Source organism: Poecilia reticulata, chromosome 13 (assembly GCF_904066995.2).
Source record: "Poecilia reticulata chromosome 13, P_reticulata-male-v2, whole genome shotgun sequence".
Lineage (NCBI taxonomy): Eukaryota > Metazoa > Chordata > Actinopteri > Cyprinodontiformes > Poeciliidae > Poecilia > Poecilia reticulata.
The window spans coordinates 15,279,738-15,301,981 of NC_088842.1; the positions used below are offsets into that span (position 1 = coordinate 15,279,738).

The 22,244-nt window shown below is 36.5% G+C and overlaps 1 long non-coding RNA gene across 1 annotated transcript in view; it reads left to right on the top strand.

Annotated features, from left to right (window-relative positions):
* LOC145554730 (uncharacterized) overlaps positions 1-22,244 on the top strand; it is a 50,102-nt gene that overhangs the window by 5,004 nt on the left and 22,854 nt on the right. The window contains exon 2 of the long non-coding RNA XR_014090719.1: positions 6,049-6,202. This is a non-coding gene — a long non-coding RNA (uncharacterized LOC145554730). The remainder of the gene's footprint in view (positions 1-6,048; positions 6,203-22,244) is intronic.

Below are 22,244 nucleotides of genomic sequence, written 5' to 3' on the forward strand. Positions count from 1 at the left end.
TTTTGATGCCTTGAGATTATTACATTATTGCTTCGAGGCATTTTGAAATCTGATTATTTGATCATATAACTAAGACAGTCCAATCACACCTCTAACCATGAAAGAGCTACCTGAGAAAAACCTGACTCTCAAAGAACTTGTATCCTTGAAAATGATTAGCCTCATCAGACACAATGACGGGTTCTTATGCAGTATTTTAATTTCAGTGAAGACGGATTACACAAAAATGCTTCCTCTCGTATTTTTGTTCAACAAACAGGACATTGACATGCTGAACACACATTTCATCTGTGATTTGTGGCATTCACAGATGAAATGTGGCAAATTTCCAAAATAAGAAAGCACAGACAGATAGAAAATGCATGACCATGGAGGAGGCCTTTGGTTGCACATGCAAAATTCATAAATTACACAACACCCATTTAATGCATGTGGAACTGTTGCATTAATTATTTTATCATCACTTTTATGCCACAGCAATACCTCAGCTCACCCCAGACACTGGAGAACACAGCTGATCTCACATCTTATTCCTACATGCAGGAAATGCAGAAATAAACTTCCTTTTTTGTCTCTTTGGATGATTGTACATGTGGGGTCTGTGTAGATATTCCTTTTAATTGGCTGTTGAGATCATGGCTTTCTTTAGTATAAGTCAATGCAAGAAGCACCCATCACCCTGACCCTGAAATCTAGGACTCGGCAGAGGAGCTTCATTAGGACTTTATTATGAGGAGTAATCTCTTCCTACATCTGGGCATGTTGTGTTGGCGTGCCAAGGGGTTCATTAACATTGTACTATTTCTGCTTGGGATATGAGACCGTCTTTATGAGCTTGTTTGGATAGAATACATGTAAGAGATTCATGAACATGTATGCTTTATCAGCAGTTTGTGCTGCTGTTCCCTTAAAAGAATAACCTAATTATAGTAAACACACAAATGGAGCAATACAATAAGTGAGCACTAGAAGTAAAATGGCATCATAACAATATCTTTCCATGGCTTTATTGGGGTGTTCATTTTACTCTTAGATCACTGAGCTGGCTTTGATTCACCATGTGTGATGTTCATAAACTGTGAGTTGATTTTCATGCTGCTGCTTTCTTCCTTACCTAGATCTGAATACCCTAAGAGGTTCATTTTGATATAAGGAAAGTAAAGACCCAACTGTGTGGAACCAAAACTGCTGCTTGTTTCATTATTTTCTCTCCACAGTAGTTACTTAGTCAAGCAGAGACATGGAAACTTGAAGCTGCAGATTTTCACTCTTTTCTGCTAGTGTATTTTTTTGTGTGTGTCAGTGACTCCACAAAAAAATACACTAGGTTTTATGGCAGTGCAAATCATTAGCAGAATCTATTTCTTTTTGGATGCTGACCGACTGCTGTGAAGTTCACTGTGGATAGTTAAACTTTTGGAGTCTAGTGTGTATTGACTACGATGGTCAGAATTATTAAGGTGTCTTATAAAGAATCTACAGACTCTCCCAGCATTCAGTGGGTAGGTATACTAAGGGCAGATCATTAACTTGTCTACCAATGTCATTAAAGTGTTACACACTATTAAAGAAATCAACATAGTGAATCAACATCAACACAAACTCATATAGAAGAGAAACTAAAGGTAGTTTTCCATAGAAGACTCTTCAGTATGATATTGAGCTGTTATTTTTGCTGTTTGTATCATCTTCAGTGTATTATGCCCAATGTGACATTTTTTCTGTTGATAATCCCATTTCCTGTTTTCAGCTTGCTGCATGGATAACTCTCTCAAATGAATTTGACCACATTCTTGTGTCCACAGAGACATAGGCATCACTAAATTGACTCAAACTGGAGCCCATGCTCATCCCAACATGTGTAGGAGTATGGATACTTGCATTCCTGGCTTATCTAAACTCACTTTGAGAGTAATGACAATGACACCAAAATATCAAAGGATGACAGAGGACCAAAATGAAATGTAAATACTAAAAGGATTGTCCTCCACATCACTGCATATGGAGATACAATTTAAAGAAGGTGACTGTGTAGTATGGTCAGTCATTGTGTGAAAGCTTGCAGGTCTGAAAATATATTTTATTCTCCTCTCACTGTGCATTTTTAGGACACGACTGATCTTCATATGGTCCACTGATTGTCATCATGCTTCAAACCACAAGACTAGCAGTTGACTCCTATATCTACCTTTGTCATTTTATAATCACTTGACAGTGGGTATTTTTTCCTTAAGCGTGTGGTAAAGCTAGCTAAAAATGAGTAAACAAGACAAATGTCACTTCGCCTATTCCTCCTCCCCTTCTCATCAGTTCTTCACCGTACATATTCCCATTTGATCTTTTGTCACTACTGCTCCATCTACTCAGTACAGTTCTGACTTTCCATCATGTTCCCTGTGTTTTTGATTTATATTGTTTCATTATTTTCAATTCACTTTTTTAGAATTCGTTTGTCTTTTTGCATTAAAAATCTTTATTTATACTCCACTTCAATCTTCCTTTTACCTGAATGTTGGTTCTCCATAAACACCACCCCTTCTGTAAGAGTTTCAAATTTTCAGATTAGCCAACATGCATTTCTTCTGTAAGCAGTATCAATAGGTTGTGCCTGCCTAAAAACATGAGTGGCATTTATACATTTTTATAATATCTTGATCGAAGATAAAGAAAAGGTATTCAGCAAAATTTAAGTTTAAGTTAAACATTTAAACTGTTTTTTTATGGGGTTTTTAAAATCATTTCAACAGCACCACGAGGTGGCCACAGCAGACACACGGCACAATAACATTTCCTTCTAGCCTATTGTTTACATGTGCCTAAACTTATTAAAATTTATGTGCTCTTCCACAAACATTTCACTTAGCCTAGACTCATTCAGGACAATAGGAGTTTTATACCCAGACTGATACACAATCCAGCTGAAACAAGTTGTTGCTTGATAATGCAATAGTCTAGTCTAGTAAGTATAATTGTTTTGTTATCTCATAGCAGGACATTTTATGAAAGGTAAAAAAAGGGTTCCAACATTTGCTGATGTTAATGAAGTAAAGCATTTGGACTAGTGTTTTCTACAGGCCACAAACTCAAAAGGTAGCTTTGATGAAAAGTTATAAAAAAACACCCCAGACAGTTTTATTTTTGTTCCGTTTTTGTCTTTTCACTCCCTCTGTTGCTAAATTAATTTTCAGTTCCTTTTGTTAACATAATTTACACAAAATGAAACGGGCAGCACACAAACAAAATGTGCTTTATTAGATGTAAAAATTGTATGTGCGAGGCAGTCCCCTACTTTGCATAGAAACTGGCTTTCAGATTGAACCTTGGAATTACTGAGTGAGAAGGTTGACATTTAAAACAAAGCCTTTTGTAAAGCCTGGGCTTGGGGAAAACACTGTAAAATCAGAAGTTCTATTGTTGAAAAATATTTATATTCACATCAGAACAAACTAGCTTGAATGGCTCTAGCTCCAGCTGAACATTCAGGACAAAATTTGTTTGTGCTTCTCAAAAGCACAAAATCAAGTTTCCCAGCCGTAAAAATGTTCCACATGATATAAGCATTTCCTCGCAGAGGTAGTGAGTACTTCTTTTGAAAGTATTCTTTTTGAAGGCATAGCATTCAATTTGTACTGGATTTCTATCTGTGTGTATGTGGAGATATGCCTGTGCCCCTTTTTAGAAGATTATGTAAATGTATTGATCTCAGAGCAGATGGAGTCCATATTGTTATGTTTTGGTGAAAGACTGATTGCAGCTATGCTTGACTTCTCCCTCCTGATCCCTTACCTGAGACTTTCATTCTCACGTGGAGCTTTGCAAGGGGGTGTGCTGTGTTCCTCTGGGTCCGTTCTCACCTTCCATCTGAACCAAACTTAAAGTGAAAACATGTTCAAGAGCCAGGCAAAAAGGTTCCAAACATAAACAGTGTGAACACGCTTTTTCTTTTGTGTGTGTGTGTTGCGTTACCAATGCACTGGATGCCTACACACACCCACAGCTTCCTAAGATTACATCACCTTCTTGTATACTAAAACATGCACACAGACACACCAGCTCAATAACAAGCATTGTTGTTCTCACATTTCACTTTAAACTAGGCTGTCATTTTAAATGTTTTTTACAAACATAAAAATCTCAGATTTTATTGATGTGCGATGCCTTACATTATAAAAACATAGGCAGATCTTTAGTTGCACCACAATAATTAGTGGGGTATAATGGATAAATACTAGTAAACATGAATTGATATGGACTTGAAATTAGTATCTTGGAACATGTTTGAATCTTCTGTACCTATGTTTTCTTATTTTATGACAATAGGGGACGTTTAATACATGTTATATTAATTATTTAGACAGTGAAAACAGGCAAGAAGAGAGAGTAATGACTTATAGTAATGAATCTGGTCAGGATTTAAACTGTACTAAAGTAGGCTAAACTAGGTTAAAATCTAGGAAAAAAAAAAAAACTAGCACTTCGGTTTTCTCCCAGTGCTTGTAGTGCCAACTAGAAACAACCAATCAGACCCAGGAGGAGGGTCTTGAATGAATTAATGAATATACTTTATTCTTCTGTACCCTCTGCTTATTCCCATCTGCCTTCACCCTCTTCTCCCTGCTACACTACATCTTCCTGATAGAGTCTTCCAGGAATGATCAAGTTAGATAGAATGGCCAGGAGTAGCCTGGCCATTGCCTTCCTATGCTACTCCGCTTGACACAAATCTGGTTTCATCAGGTGCAGTCAATTTCCAGTAAGCTTTGTGGCATCAAGAATGGTGTATTACGGGCAAACGATAGCGATTGGGTAACATTTAAAACATCAACAAAGTCTACAAATCCAGGAAGCAATTGTCTTTCAATAGATGAGAGCCCAGAGTCTCTATACAAAGCCAAGGCAGGTTTTTACCAAGCTAAGTCATACATAGCTTGACAGAGTCAAAGTTCAGCCAAAGTGAGAATAAATCTCCAGTACCCTGACTATTCTTAGACATGGAGTGTGACTGCAGATTATTTAATTTAGGAATAGAAATAAATTTTTTACAGTTAACGACTAGGGCTGGAATTTGGATTAGGACACCAAAAATGAGGTGAAATCCCTGCAGTGTTTTTAGAAGCCCTATTTTAAAGGTATAAAAAGAGAGCCTATACTAAAATAGCAACTTTAGTGATGTTTTCATTTTGCCTGCAGTTTGTGTAATCCAATTGCAAGATTATTTCTTGTTTTCAAGGATGTGTGTGTAGCTGTGTAAATCTGATGTGTGTTGACTAAACAATGTCTGACTGGTGACCCACTCCTCTCCTGAACTTGCTAAATTGAATAGACTGTGCCTGCAGGTGCCCTGTTGGCTTAAACACATGCATGTTATCAAATGCGCGTGCGCACACACACACACACACACACACCTGTGCAAAGATTATGAAAAGAGCTCATCTGCTTGAATGCAAAAGGACAAATGCTGCACGTTAACATGGGCACCAACATACAGGTGCATAAAGACCAAAAAACAATCCACCTGTGGGAAAATGATGGGATACGGATGGTTGGACAAGGTCAAGCGGTGTACGGAGGTTGGAAGTCCGCACACCAATGCATCAAAATTTGCAGAAACTCGGATGCAAACTGGCATATGGAGTTGGCTCCAGGGATTGGAAACTAAACAGAGATATAACTGGACAACAAAAAACGACAGGAGAGATGAGACATTTCAGGGCAGGTTGTCAAAGAGGGTAGAGAGCAGATTGAGCGGAGATGGTAAATGACCTGTACAACACTTCATCTAATCTCCATGGAGCTTCACACTACATTCATTCACTTGAGGAATTTTTAAATTAGCATAAAAGTGTAAAGAGTTTTTTATTTATCTTTCTATATCTTGAACAAATAAAATATAAATGTTACAGGAGACAACATTGAAAGAAAACCTAGATGATAACGAAAAGGGATTTTGGAAAATGTATTTATGCTTTCAGAAAGTCTCCTGACACACATGCAGAATCACAAGGGGATGCAGTCTAAAAAACATAACTCAAGAGTTTATTTTTACAGAATGTAAAGTGGACTGGACTGGAGACGGCATCTAGAAATGGAGGAGAAGATGTTAGACGAGGAACCAAGTTCATTCTCATTCTGCGGTAGGATAAATGTGAATGTGACTTGGTGGCGGCATCTCAGCGTGGAGGAGTAATCTGGATCCGTGAAGGTGAGTGTCTACCATGCAGAGCCTCTCTTCAGGGAAGACTCACAACACGCATAACACTCACACGTAGGCCTGTCACAATAACAAATTTTACTGTACGATTAATTGTCTACAAAAATTATTGCGATAATCGATAATATTGTTGGGGCTGCACAGTGGCACAGTTGGTAGAGCTGTTGCCTTGCAGCAAGAAGGTTCTGGGTTCAATTCTTGACCCCGGTCTTTCTGCATGGAGTTTGCATGTTCTCCCTGTGCATGCGTGGGTTCTCGCCGGGTACTCCGGTTTCATCCCACAGTACAAAAACATGACTGTCAGGTTAATTGGTCTGTCTAAATTGTCTCTAGGTGTGAGTGTGTGCATGCATGGTTGTTTGTCCTGTGTGTCTCTGTGTTGCCCTACGACAGACTGGCGACCTGTCCAGGGTGACCCCGCCTCTCGCCTGGAACGTTAGCAGGAGATAGGCACCAGCAACCCTCCCGACCCCACTGAGGGACAAGGGTGCAAGAAAATGGATGGATGGATAATATTGTTTCAAGACCTTTTGACACTGAGTTAATGGAAATGACTACTAATACATGCGATTTCCTGATGGATACACCTTATTTTCAAAAGAACACGTAACACTGGAACTGATGAACTAAATAACCAAAAACAAAAATAAAATGGATTCTCTTTCTCCTTTAACAAAAAAACTTACTTGAATAAAAACTAAACAACATAAAGCCCAAGTGGAAATAAATACTGCATTCAACCAAAAGAGTGCAGATTATGAAGTCTGTATACTATATTGCCCTTCAGTAATCACTAGATTTAAATAGAGTAAAAGGGCAAATCCGACTACCTAATGCAGTAGTTCATACTACACCATTTTTTGCCCCTATTTCCCCCTTATGACAATCTTAGATCCTGGTAAGTTTTCAGCTGTTTTTCGTTAACATGACATAAATAGGTTATAATGATTTTCATTCAGTCAGGACTTTACGCTGACTCTAGCCACATGCATCACAGGTAGATTCTAGTAAAGCATTGATTAATGCCGGATTTTAAAATTGGTTAACTGGACTTGCAGCCGTTATTTTGTGCCCATGTGGCTGGACACCACACGGCACAACGAACCCGATCGAACCGTTATAGCTAGGATTTCTGTCGACTAATGTGTGTCTCAGGTTTTGAAAAATGGCCGACAACTCGTGTAATGTGCTATAATGTACGCTGCACATTAGACTAAGGAAATGAGTTAGGGAGGGTCAGTGGAGAGCACCGGAGCTGAGCCTTTTTTCATTCAGTGTCATCAACAGAAAGAAAAAAGGCCGGAAGAGACTAATTAAAATGAGGTCGATAGGTTTAATTTATCGTCCGATTAATTGATTTATCGTTTATCGCAACAGGCCTACTCTCACGATCCCAACAGTTTGTTTTTGGAGTTTTTAAAATCCAATTTATTTGGCACTAAACCAACCTACTTAGAGAGATGCATGAAGCTGAAACAAAATATTAGTAACATGCATGTATCAAATATCACTAAGTTCACTTTATTAAAAGAGAACCTAGTATCTCAGTGCAACATTACACCATCCGTCATTAGCATCTTCAAAGTTATTTGGTCTTTAAGTACAGTTTTGGGGAAGAATGCAAATAGAACTTTTTCTGAGTTCATACAATCGGTCAGCTAATCAATCTCTAGGACCAAGACAATTTCATATTGAATTAAAATCAGAATAATGTGACTGGAGTTTTAGTACATTCAAAAAACTGCATCATTTTACTACAGTGTCTGAGTGAACTGAGTACAGAACATCCTGTGTAAAGCACAAGATGTAGCCAAACCCACAAATCATGTGTAATGGCAACTCCATTGGACTTGTTAAGGCCATTACCTGTACTTTGATGTGCTTGTTGAGTCCAATTAAGGCGGATTCTGTTGAGCAAAATCCCAAGGTTTCGACAATCTGCAATCCTGTTATTCTCTGCAACCAGTAAGGGTCTCCAGTTTGCATAATTACTTCAAGCAAATTTTGTGAGATTTATTTATTCTCTTAGAGTTGGAGCAAAAATATATATATTTTTGATTTATATCTAACATCAAAAAGATCTTGTATATGGATTGATATATTTATGATGTCCTTTGAGGTTGCCTCTTGCTTAGCATGCTAAGCAAGAGGCTTAGCGTGCCTCTTGCTTATAATATTCTTATGAATATAAGAATAAAATATTCTATTATTTGCATCAAATAAAATGTGTATTTGTATTATGAATTTGTATTATGAACCATAGTTCATAATACAGTTGCATCAAATAAGTATTCTTTTTGAGAGAAATTTATTTATGCCTTAATTTCTGCCAGTTCATAAAATAAAAACCTTGTCTGGATGTTATTTATAGTCTTATGACTGAACAACCCATTCATATTGGTTGACTTACAGAGTTAATGGATCCAGGAAGTAAACTCAGTCATTCATCTTGACAGTAGCCCACTTGAATTTCTATTGGGGAATCCAGAGGCATTCCCAGGACAGAGCGGATTTCTGCAGTGGCTTTTAAGAGTGTGAAACTTTTCACAGTTTGTCATAGAACAACCTCAAACCTCAATGTATTTTTAGGATTTAATGGGATTTTATGTGTTGGATCAACACCATTTTAACTGGTTTCTCTATCCCTGCTGAAAAGTGTCTCCACAAGATGAAGCCCCGGCCATGTTTCACAACAATGGCATGGTCTGGGTAATGTGCAATGTTAGGTTTCTGTCACATGTAACACTGCATGGAAACTAAGTTTAATATTTGTTAATTTTGGACTTTTAACATTTCTTTCACAAATGTATTTTTCTTGTGCCTCTTCCACTGAGGTTAGAGTGCAGAATAAATAATTGCCCTGGCAACATATATATTTTGCTGAAAAGTGTAAACTAGTTGACAACCCCAAGTGCATTTTATTTTATATTTATTTTAGTCTTAGTGATTTACTTATTTTTTGTTTGTCTTCATTCTACTGGGTAAAAGGCGCTTTGTTTCTCCTCCTGCCCACTCATTGTTTTTCCATAACTGAATAACATTTACTAAAAAAAACCTCCTATTGGGAGTGAAGGTGCTCCATAGACTGCCCGTTTGCCTGGATACAATGTTTAGAGCTAGACCCATCTATGCTGATATGACAAGAAAACCAAATTAACTTTTTCATTACTCTGTTTAATAAACTTTCTTCTGTCTATAATGGAAAACCAGTAGCAACATTTTTTAATTGTCTCCATCCCTGGTGGTGAAGTCTGGGATTATGTAAGTGATATCTACTCTTAGAGAGGAACACATGCCCATTTACGACATTAAAATGTACATGCTTCGGTCTCTAACCATGACAAAACATTTTCTACTTTACAGGGTTATCTTCAGATTAGTGACGTAATCTTGTAACTAAAGGGGGTTTAAAATCTCAGTCAAAAACGTCTTTAATCTCAGCATGAATCACTTCAAACACAGCAGGGTTCCTGTGGTTAGTGCTCATTATCTTAGTGCCAATGAGAAATGTATCCATGCATTTTAAACATGGTGTGAGGCACACATTGCCATTTCACAAGATGTACCAGTGTCAGCCTCAGTTTGGTTGGGCTTTAATTGTTTTTCTTCAATATGTTTTCAGGTTTTTGCTATATGAATGTTTCTAATTCTGATTTTGACTTTTTTGATAGCCTCCCCACCCAAAAATAAAAATTTAATCTTTAGCCCTGCATGAGCAACATGCAGGGCTAAATGTAAATTTTTATGAATTTACATACGAAAAAAAAATCCAACCCAGAACTGAACAGATGTACTTCTGTAAAAAAAAAATAAATAAAAAAATTCAAAACGGTTTACAGTTGAAATAAGTTACTTTTCATTAGTGCCATCAACATTAACTTGTTAAAGCGTGCAATTAATCTGAACACTTTAATGCGTTAAAATAACGGCGATTACGCAAAATAGTACTATTTCAGAGATGAGTGACTGCAGTAAGAGTTGAACATTTTCAAGTTTTATACGTTGCGTCGCCAGCCTGCATGAGTGCATCTGTACTAGCTCGTAATTTCAAATGCACGAACTATGGTGGGCGCTAGGCTGGATGCATATTTATATTTCAAATTTACAGGGCCAGAGCGTGATTAATCTGATTACATTTTTTTATTGATTGACAGCCCTACTTTTAATACACATTCACAACTGAAGTGGAAAAAATAAAAATCTTTTTTTTTTTCCCCTTGTATTTGAATATAAAGTCTAGCTGTTATATCAGATCCTTTGATATATTGGTTAGATTTTGCTTTGTTTTATAACTTTGCTCAGTGGAGTCAGGTCAGGTTTGCATGTTGGTCCAACCCACCATAATCACACAACGCAGTCAAACAAATTGTAATTTAGAGCTAAGTTCATTCTAAATTAGGTTCAGAAAAATTTTGCACATTTTTAAAATGTCTTATATTAGCATGTCTGTCAGATTTCATTATTGTTTACATTAACACATAGTTATCAGGACACTGGAGTTAAAACGTGACAGAGTAAGAAAAAAGGTACATTTTTATGCAGGGCAGCAGTTCACTGGAATGTTTCACTTTATGTGCTATGAACATAAATCAGATTGTTAGTGACAGATTGCTAAAGCATTTTTTCTGAACCATTTTTCTTGAACATTCACTGGAACCAGTTGGACACTTGACCCTCATATGTAGAAAATGTGTCGGTATATTTCCACAATAAGATTATGCTATTGCAGAATGTGTGTATTGTTTTAAAGATATTTATGGCCTTTATTTCTTTTAGTGTTTGTGTTTTGATGACCTGTGCGTGCCTCTCATATGTACTCTCCTAAAATTGTAAAGCATCTAGATAAAAAAAATAATAATGGCAACAAGCTGCCTTGTTCATAAAACACAGAAACTAAAAGTGCAACTGTAGGTTGAACAGATACAGCAGCACAACAAAGGAAGCTTGTACACCTAAATAGGAGTAAATTACTTTTTTATACACCTTCGAGTTGCACGACCCATGAGGTTTAAGAAAAATTCATCTTTCTCATGCAGAGGACATAAAGTACAAAATAGTTTTTTTTTTTCTTAGCTCAGATTATTAAATTAAAGTAAATTTAGTTTGTTGCCTTTAACTGAGAGATTCTTAAGCTTAACTTTGCTATTTATCTTATCTGAGCTCGTTTAGCCGTTTCTTGAGGCACTCTGTTGCTGCTGCTGCTGGGCAGTATGTTAAATCCTGGATGTGGTCTTAAATCCTTGCATTGGTTCCCAAGGCAAACAGCAGCGGTGTTTCTAGTGCCCACATTAACTTCATTGAAAATATGATGAAACTTATCAAAGCCAAGAAACAGAAACGGCTCTCCCATTCCATTCAAAGTATCAATGTTTCATGCAAATGTTTATATAATGTAAGCTGAGTTAAATATATATTATTTACGTTTCATCCTAATTACCTTCATTAGAGCATGAACAAACATTTTGAAGAGTTAATATTAAAAACAAATACCGTTAAGTGATTGTTTGACAAAAGTCACATTAGAGGTGTTACTGTTGTGATAAAAAAATAAAAGTGATGTGAAACTATTACTACTTTGCAGTCTTTTATATAGCTGTATGTCTATGACTGCACAGCAATCATAGCCCAAAAACACAAATATTGCTCTTGAAATACATATCCATTTGAAATGGGTTTCTTCAAGACACCATTTCCATAAACAAGTGTGATTTGTATCGCTAAACTGCACCTGTATTTAATCATAATGTCGACTTTATTGACGTTTATTGACACTCATGGAACAAACGGTGGAGAAAATAGAAAAAAAATAGTTTACACTGAGTTTTAGGAGTTTTCAAACATCATTCATTTCAATTTATCAATGTCACAAATAAAAATTCTTATGACAGAAATCTGTCACTGTAATGAAAAAGATTACATTAAACACCAATAGATCATGTTACATTTGACTTCCTGATTTTACTATATATCCACTAGTTATTTTGTTTTCATAAGTCCAGAAACTTGAACAAAAATATTTTAAAACAGAATCCCATCAGGGAGATTCTGATGACAAACAAACAAACAAAATCCTTATTTTTTTGTCCTGAGTTTATTTTGAATAATAAAAATAGATGCAGGTCTTCACACTGCATACACTATGTTTATCTAACCTTATCTTTTTTATTTATTTTAAATTTTTAATATCTGGCATTTCCGACTTAATGAAGTAAGTTGATCTCCAATAACTTGGTTCATGCTTTGATGAAGGCCAGTGAGCTGAAAACATTTGGATGACATTCTTGGATATATTGGCGAATGGGAGATTAATTAACCTGACGCTAAAGTTTTATGTGTGCAGCCTTGAAGTTGCATTATTTTTCTGGGCTTTTGAAATTGTTTTTGGGAGTACATTTTATACACTTTGTACCTTAAATTGTAATTGAGGTTCTCCTTTAACAGCTAAATTGGTGTTTGCTGTAATGTTCCTTAAAACAACATGAAAAAATTACAACACAATAAGTTTGAAAACTGTAAATCCTAAACTTAGAATCTGACATTATTAGGGTTTTCAGCTATGCCATGTTTATTTTTTATTTTTTATTTTTTTACTAATAATCTGTTATTGAAGTAATTCATTTATACCCTGCATCCTCTTCCCCTGCGCCCCAAAATTTCAAAACAATAGTTGTTTTTAGCTGCACATTGGGCTGAATTTCCAAAGCTATATACTCCTGTTGTGATAAAGTCAAACATCACATCTAAGTTCACAGAAATTATCTTGGAAAAATGAACAGATTAAATGTATGCTAGCTCACATTCATAAAATAGTGCCATGTAAGAAACATATGGTGTCTCCACACTTCTTAGTAATTAAAGCAGTCATTGATTGAGGCATCTATGTGCCTAATTAAGAAGCTTCTTTTCCTCAGTTGATCCTCACATCAAGTGATGAGCCATAAAGCAGTATATGGTGACTGTCCAACCCAAATAATTAAGAATTAATTAAGACCATTTATGTTTTTCTCTGTATCTTACGGTCTACTGCTTGCATGCAAGTACATTTCTTCAAATTGCCCTCCAAAGTAAGATGTTGCTTTCCTAATTTAGCTTACTGATGCGTTTAATTTAATCAGAATGAATGTGGTGCACATATTATCAGACTGGAAGCGATATGCATTATCTCTGGTACAGAATCTTCCACAGAAGCAGCAGAAGCAACACAAACTGCTGGAGGAAGAGCTGTGGGAAGCAAGTTTCTGACTCATGTTTCATTCTGCTCTCAATATAAGTGGCAAGGTCTTCCCTTCTTTATACATGTAAGATTAAAGATCTGCTGTGAGAACTGCACATGTATCTAAGTACGTCCTCTTGGCCGTGAATGCAGGAGCCGAATGTTTTAAAAAGTGTAAGAATTGCATCATTATTGATTTGCTGCTACTCAATGAATGCACAAATTTAAAGGTGTGGAGTTTAATCCTCATCGTGCTGCGCAGTCATCCCTAAAGACGCAGTGTTTGCAATAGCAACATATTATTAATTCTCATTTATTTTTCCCCCCTCATTTCTCTACCTTCTGCATACAAGTTTAGTACTTATTTTCAGCTTTCATATTTGCTGTGTCCTCCTAAGTGTGTTGCAAAAGTTGTTTTGAATCTGTATAATTTGTTAAAGAACCTAAAACTCAGAAACCTCTTATCTCAGAATTTCATTCTGGATTAAAAATGCTGACTGAACAAGTGTGATGGATTCCCAACACACCAAGAACATCTGAGAAAATTAAATAAGGAAAGAAAATAAGGGCTGCACAGTGGCACAGTTGGTAGAGCTGTTGCCTTGCAGCAAGAAGGTTCTGGGTTCAATTCTTGGCCCCGGTCTTTCTGCATGGAGTTTGCATGTTCTCCCTGTGCATGCGTGGGTTTTCTCCGGGTACTCCGGTTTCCTCCCACAGTCCAAAAACATGACTGTCAGGTTAATTTGCCTCTCCAAATTGCCCCTAGGTCTGAGTGTGTGTGCATGGATGTGTATCCTGTGTGTCTCTGTGTTGCCCTGCGACAGACTGGCAACCTGTCCAGGGTGACCCAGCCTCTTGCCAGGTACGCTAGCTGGAGATAGGCACCAGCAACCCTCCCGACCCCACTAAGGGACAAGGGTGTAAGAAAATGGATGGATGGAAATCAAGTTTATTTCTTGGAATGTTTCTCGACAAAACGGTATGCACTCAGTATTTGGTCGAGCCTAGTTTTGACAAATTACTGGATCAATGCAGTGTGGCATGAAGTCCAACAGCCTGTGGGCTGTTAAGACGGCCTGGTTTTCTTCAACAACAGCCTTCAGCTAGCCTACATTGTTGGCTCTCGTGTTTCTTTTGACATGTCCTTCTCCAAAAACTGTACTTGGGCACTGCTGCTCGATTGTTGAGGTCAGACAAGTTTCCTGGTCAATCAGTCAGTGTTTTGGTAATTAAAACAGTATTGGTAAATTGAAATTTGTGTATCGCCAATCATCCTATATATTCTTGGACATTGATTTCCAAGTCAGTTGCAAAAATTTTCTCCATTCAGAAAAGGGAAATATGACAACTGAACAACAGCCAGTTTTGCTCTTTATCAATATAAAGTGCTGATGATGCAGTTTGTGGCTAAGGACTGGCTTAATACAATGACTGCTGTTGTTATAGCCTGGCTACATCCGAGTGTGATGTTTTCAACCACTGACTTTAGCTGCAAACCACATCATATAATATGTGGTTTCAAACTCTTGAATTAGCTGCGTTAGTTCACAATGCTCTCAAGACTGTTTTTTCTTTGTGAATTAAATCGCTGAAGCAAATAATGTTCACAAAAATAACATTTTTGACACGTAGCTGTATTTCGCACAACTAAAGTGCAAATTGATTCTTTACAAACCAATGCATGTAAATAAAAACAAATTTATAAAACCTCAAGACTAGAAAAAGAATGAACATGTCTGCATATACAAGTCAATACAGCAACACAACAGAACCATATAATATAGTCTGAAATATGCTTTTGAGTGACTTGAAGGGTTTCATTTTGGCAAGCATAAAACGTTGGAAAATTGCATGTTGAATGTGTGGCAATGCTTTTTTAAGCAACAATAAAATCAAACACATTGTTAGGGGAAACAACAGAAGTGCTAATTATGTTTGCCTGGGCTGCTATTTTCTGTATCTGTGTGCAGAGGTGTAGGTGAGACATTGTGGATGGATTTATGGATTTTTAATTTCTTTGTTTAATTATGTGCAGGAAGTATTTTATTTAAGTCAGCAGAGAATGAAAACAATTTGTGCCTTTAGAGCTCAACTTATATCCATGATTTTACCATAAGCTCAGTACAATTTAACACACGTTGACAGAACAAATGCACAAACAGGCTAGTGGGGAGCTGTGAACTGTGCATGTACATGGGTGGTAAACCATCAAGTTATGTGGTTAAAGAAATTAGTTTTTTTTCTGAAATAGTTGGTGATGTAATATGTCTACTGGCGCGTGAGTAATGGGAAATATAGTAGCATTATTTGCAATCATTCAAATATTAAATTGACATTTTTATTATTTAGACTTATTCCACAACCATAATCAAAGAATGGTTCTACAGAGCCTTTTTGAGTAAATTTATTAGTATGGAAAATACATTCAGAATCTAGAAATCCAACCAATGTAATACAACTTGCTTATGTTTTACATAGGGAAATTAATTTAATTATTGTGAAACACATGAAAACGCACAAGAGGTCCATGTCCCTGAAATATATTTTTTTTAAATAATTAAGCTAAATGTAGTTGGATAAAGACCCACAAATTAGAGAACATTAAAGATACTTCTAGTGAGGTAATGTCTTGTTGCTTTTTCTTAATCACATCCTGACAGATATAAAAAAAAGAATTTGCTCCTTTTGTTTTTGCTTCTTTGTAACACTCGAGTGTTTTATACCCAATTATTAAACTAATTTTAATATCAGACAAAGATAACCTGACAAAATATAAAATGCAGCTTTCAAATTATGATTAAAATTATTGGGGTCAAAAAGCTCTCCAAACTTTTCCCCCTGTGACAAAAAATATTTTTGCACTCGCAAAATCATGTATTAACTACGATTAACCAAAAAAGCCACATCCACTCGAGATTTCTGCAAGACCTGTAGAATCAACTGAGACTAGAAATGGCATTTTTTTAAGCATCAGATATGCTTAAAAAAACTTCCCCATTACCTTGTACGTGACAACACACAATAGCTGTCTCTGGTTAGATTATTTGAAACATTGTGACAAACAAATGTTTAAATGAAAAAATTCAGAAAGGGGCCAAATACTTTTTTTATGATGTGCTCTGCATGTTTTCTATATCATGTTGCAGTACGGTGCTGCTTTGCAAAGAACAAGTTCACCATGGAGTCAACAAATGGCCCTGCTGTTTCCAATTTGTTACAATCCAGCCAATGACCTATACACAGCTGTCCATTTTTGAGGACAAAAGGTCACATTTCCCTAGCTATACAGATTGCTTTCTGCAATGCTGTCATTACAAAAACCTAGCTAAAGTCTTTTTTTTTCTCTTTTGATAAAACAACAATTTGGCCGAAGTGTTTATTACATGTGACTTGCAAGTGAAGAGACTCCTTATGCACAGCAGCCTTTTACCCAACAAGGGTTTTAATACCGTTAGTAAGGGATTATAATGAAGAAGCTCAATGCCAAAGTGTTTTATTCTTGGCTGTGAAATAAGAAATATTGCCAAAAGTCAATTCAGTTGGTAAATTCAGTAAAGTGAACCATATTAAAAGTAATTAAAAGCATAAAAAAAGCTTATTTTAAGCAAGCACTGTCCTGATGTTCGACCAGTCAAACGTTTGGACACACCTACTCATTTAAATCAGTGGGAATCTGTTTAAACTTCTGATTGGTAGTGCATATATACTGAATCTGACATGAGTGGTAATCACATTTTCAAATAGAGCTAGATTGATTTTGAGAGCTTTTTTTCCTTGACACATCAAATCAATAAACAAAAACATTTTGCTTTTTGTATTTACTCTGGTTATATTTCTCAGATATTAAAACTCACTTGATATCCTGAAACATTTAAGTGCCAAAAAACAAAAGCAGAAGAATCTTCTAATGAGGCAAATTGTTCTTTCACAGCACTCACGGCAACATTCAAGAGAATAGGCTACTTCACAGTTAATTAAATAAATGTAATCATAAAAAAAGCTCCCGCATCTCAACCTTATCTTCATACTGCACAATTTATTACAGATAAGTTCCTTATTACTCCTCTCATATAATGACAACAGGGATGCTCCATTAAAACCTTGTCTGATGAAGTTGCTGAACAGTTAATTAGATGTTTCTGATGTGGGATTTATCACATTGGACACTGAGATTACCGTTTCCTCAAGTGATAAATTTGATGTAACCAGCAACAGGTTTTTACCTCATTACGTCATCCACTTTCTGTCAGTTTTTACACATCTACTTCTCTGGCTTTCATTAGTAAATTCAAAAGTACTTTATTGATCCCAAAGGAAAATCAAATCTCGTCCCTTCCTTCCTGTCTTGGTCATGCCATCATAATCTGAACAGCATGGCACACACATGAGAGCAACACTCCCCTTGTCCAGTTGTGCAATGACAATACACACCTCTGACCATGATTTCAGGGAGGGGTTATTTAATCTTAGTGAATGGTTCACTTGTAACGGAAATCAGCCATAAAACTATTTCAGCTACTAGTTTACTACCTAATGTTATCTAAACCGGGCTGCACAGTGGCGCAGTTGGTAGAGCTGTTGCCTTGCAGCAAGAAGGTTCTGGGTTCGATTCCCGGCCTGGGGTCTTTCTGCATGGAGTTTGCATGTTCTCCCTGTGCGTTGCGTGGGTTTCCTCCCACAGTCCAAAAACGTGACTGTCAGGTTAATTGGCCTCTCCAAATTGCCCCTAGGTGTGAGTGTGTGTGTGCATGGTTGTGTGTCCTGTGTGTCTCTGTGTTGCCCTGCGACAGACTGGCGACCTGTCCAGGGTGTACCCCGCCTCTCGCCCGAAACGTTGGCTGGAGATGGGGACCAGCACCCCTCCCGACCCTACTGAGGAAAAAGGGTGCAAGAAAATGGATGGATGGATGGATGGATGTTATCTAAACCTATACTAGCATAACGATGGGCTACTTACTCTTGTAGAAGCAATTAAACACAAATCCTGACTTAGTCCATTTATAGCCCCCTAGAATTGACTAAGCCCTCAGGGAATCTCTGGGGTTGTGCAAGTTAAAGTTGATCAAGTAGATGTAAATGTCAGGATTTTGTCAATTCAGGAGACCTGTGCTGCCTGCCACCTGGTCAGTCAATTGTTTTAAAAAGGCACACCAGGACCTATATATGGATCACTGATTAGTTTGTGAAGTTTAGTAGTGTATCGATGTGCATCATTTTTCGAAAGTTGACTGCTTCATCCCATTGAGTTTTCTGCATCCCAAACTCTTGTTTCCTGTCAATGTGGCGGTGTAAACAATCTTGTTCCCATGACGTCCAGCGCTCGATGCTAAATGACTGAATGACGCAATAAGACAATAGAAAATACCTTGGTAAAAAAAATAAAATAAAATGTTTTACTGACAGATGTGTTACCGAAAAAGAACAATATGTTATTAAAATGTCAGCATTTCATCCACTGGGTTATAAGTCTGTGTGAACCTACTGCTTTGTCTGTCACTTTGCAGCTGTTGCACCAGAATTTCCCTGTAGTTTGACAATAAAGGAATTTATACTGACAGGGAAGAGGACATTCTCAGTTTTTTAATATTTATCACTTTCTAGTGGGAAACATTTGCAGGTCACAAACATTTTTCTAAGCTTTGCTTAAGAATCAAATAGAAATATTGCTTTGCATTAATAATTCTAATTTTGGTTCTGCTCTTTTTTTGGAGATGGGACCAATTCAGTTCTAACATAGACATCTTTCTAGGATTGTGAAACATGCAGAGGCCACTGATCCATCCACAGGTGCAGACAGCATGGCCCCTTGTTGCTGGAAGTCACACTTTGGCTATTTCTAATCTAGGAGTTTAATCCTTCATTTAAAAAATACACGAATAAAACATAAATTTGAACTAAATTTGACAATTTCAACAGATGATTTTAAATATAATGATGTGAAATTAGCAAGCCTGCTGTTGGTGGACAGGCTGCCTCGTTAGTGCTGCCCTCTCTGGCGACAATTTTTGCTTTAATCTTTCAAGATTTCAGACTTTATTTTAATTGTCATACCAAAGACGCAATGGAAAGATGAGAAGAAGATTCAAAAAGGGATTTCACTCTTTTTGCATTGCCAACTGTAGGGGATTATCAGCTATCATTTATGTTTTTAGCCTGAGAAGGAAGAATGCTTAGTCAAGCTACTCTTTAACATGAGAAATATAATGTATGTACTCATTATTTTTATTCTCATTATGTACTCATTACTGTTAGTGATGCAGTAAAAATTGATGGCATGAAGAATTGCAATTTTCAGTTCTGTAAAATATTTTTGGTAATTCTTTTAAGATTTTGTTTTAATTTAAGAAAAAGCCAGGCAACTATACTAACACAGTTATTTAAGTTACAGAATCTTATGCACAAATCAATTTTTTCTTGAATATACACTTATGGAATTTGACACATGGAACATTATTTTTCATTTTTATTTTATTTGTTTGCACTGTGTTTTCTCCTTGTCCGTCACATAATTTGAACAAAATCTATACACCACTTGTTTATGAAACAGCAAGATCTTTGTCTCTTGCCTCACTGTGGACTTTGCATGAGTTTTACTCAGATATTTTTGCACACCTCTTTGTTGTCTGGAAACTGGCTGGCCACTGCCAACACATTTCCCTTACAGAGTCTTTCGGGTTTTCTTTTTCACATCTTTCTCAGTGTCACACATCAAAATGTGCCTACCTCTTCTTCATTGTCTCTTATCTTTTCATCCCTCTCTCACACGATATTCTCTCTCCATCTTACAGCTTGGTGTTTGTTCAGTGATTGTGCACCTTTGGCTGTTGTTGTGGCAAAGTGTTCCCAACGTTCTCCCCTTCAGGCCACCGGCTATCCGTGCGATGTGATGCTTGCTCATAATGTCCTTTTTTCTGGCTTCTGATATTTTTTGTCATTCTCTCACTTCTTCCCGTGCTGACATCTCTTGTCCTATCGTGTTTTCAGCCAAGCTTTTTCTAAAACATGTCATACACCAAAATCCTTCTCATCTCAAGTTGCCCTTATTTTCTTTGTTCTGCTTTGGAACATAAATTAAAGCGTCATAGCTCAAAGAAAACTTCCAGTCACCAAAGAAGGTGTGCTTGTTCTTTTTTTTAAATTTTTTTTTTTTATCGTTTATTTTCATTTTAAGAAAGTCTGTAAATACCACCAAAGGTATAATAAACACAGAGAAAGGGACAACATTATCAACTCCTTGTGATGTTCCCTCAGGGAAATTGACAGCTCTATCACACACATCACTGTTAGACATACATGCACAAAAACAAAAAACTTCAAAACTTATACAGACTGAGACCTCTAGCTCTCTGTGCTTCGCTTGCCCCTCTTAATAAGAAATTTAAGACTTTAGTGGCACAGGGGCCAAAAAGAACATTATCAGACCAAACACGAACATTAACCTGATTATTAAGTTTTTTTCCTTCTTTCAGAGGGACAATTAAAAAACTTTAATCTTTTTCTCTCTGCATGTTTGTGACTAAAGTAGCTCCATTAAGATCTTGTGTTATTAGCCTAATAACTTCCAACTTGTTTTATTCATCCATGTCAAACTTTAGAGGATGTGTTGGCAGTGAGAAAAGGTCACTTTATAAGAAAAAATAACAAATGTCTAACTTGCAGATACACATTGTCACAATTGTCATTTTAATAATCTAGGATTTGTTTAGTCTGAACCATATAGTAACTGGCACATGGTGACATTTACTCAGACGTTGGTTCACACGATTTGTGAATGCAAAATAGAAAGCTCATATGTGTCTGTGTGAAATCAAATCTAAAACCTTTAGAAATAAAACATGTTGTGCTTTTATTCTAATCCAGTTTGTTGGTTTTATACGTTTCTGTTAAGTCTTCTCATATTTGTATGTTCTGCCAGCACAGTCAGTAGTAAATCAATAAGTCCTTTCTGGTTTCTGCGCAGTGTTTTAGTTGTAGTCTGACTTAATCTGATGGAGGTCAACAGCTCGTTGACTTGACATGAACCCTGTAAAATAACAAAAAAATATAATCTTAGAGAGGTTTAAGCTATAAAGAAGCTCCCTTATTGTTTAAGTAGCTAAGCCTGTAATGTATGGCACATAGTATTTGGTAGAATGTTTGGTACAAAAGCATATGTAAGCATTTTCATAAAGTAACGTACAGTTGAGTTCAGTGATTGGTGGTTATAAGTACCAGTGACTTTCAAGGAAATAAATACTATTGATTGAAATCAAATTTTTACCATGATTGACTGTGACTAGTCATACGAATCAAACACGTGATATATAAGGTAATTTTAGCACAGTTACTGAGTGAAGAAGATGCAACGTCAGGTATTTTCTGAATTAGGTGACATTAAATACAGCATGGAAAAGCTTGTTTCAAAATAAGATTTTACAACATGTCAAAACATATCTGCAGTTCTTTCTGGCAGATGAGAGGAGACTGAAAGCAAATAACTGGAAGTTGCACTGAGAAATACTAATTGCATTCATCACTAATCACTAGACTGCAGGACATGTGACTTTATGCCACCTCTGCTTACAACATAAACAATTATTATTTGTTTATGCTAAAATATACTTTGAATGCTGATCTTGTATCTTCTTAGACTGAAGCGCTTGACAAGAATCTAAATTGGCCAAAGTTGGTTTTGGTAGTCAAAGTTAAACAAAAACCTGTAAATTAGTTACAACATTCTGATTGACTAATCTCTGTTCAGCTGAAATTGTGACTGTTCTTTTCTAAAGCAGTATGCACAAAAATGCAAAAATTATAAGATTTTTTAACAGTCAAAGGAGC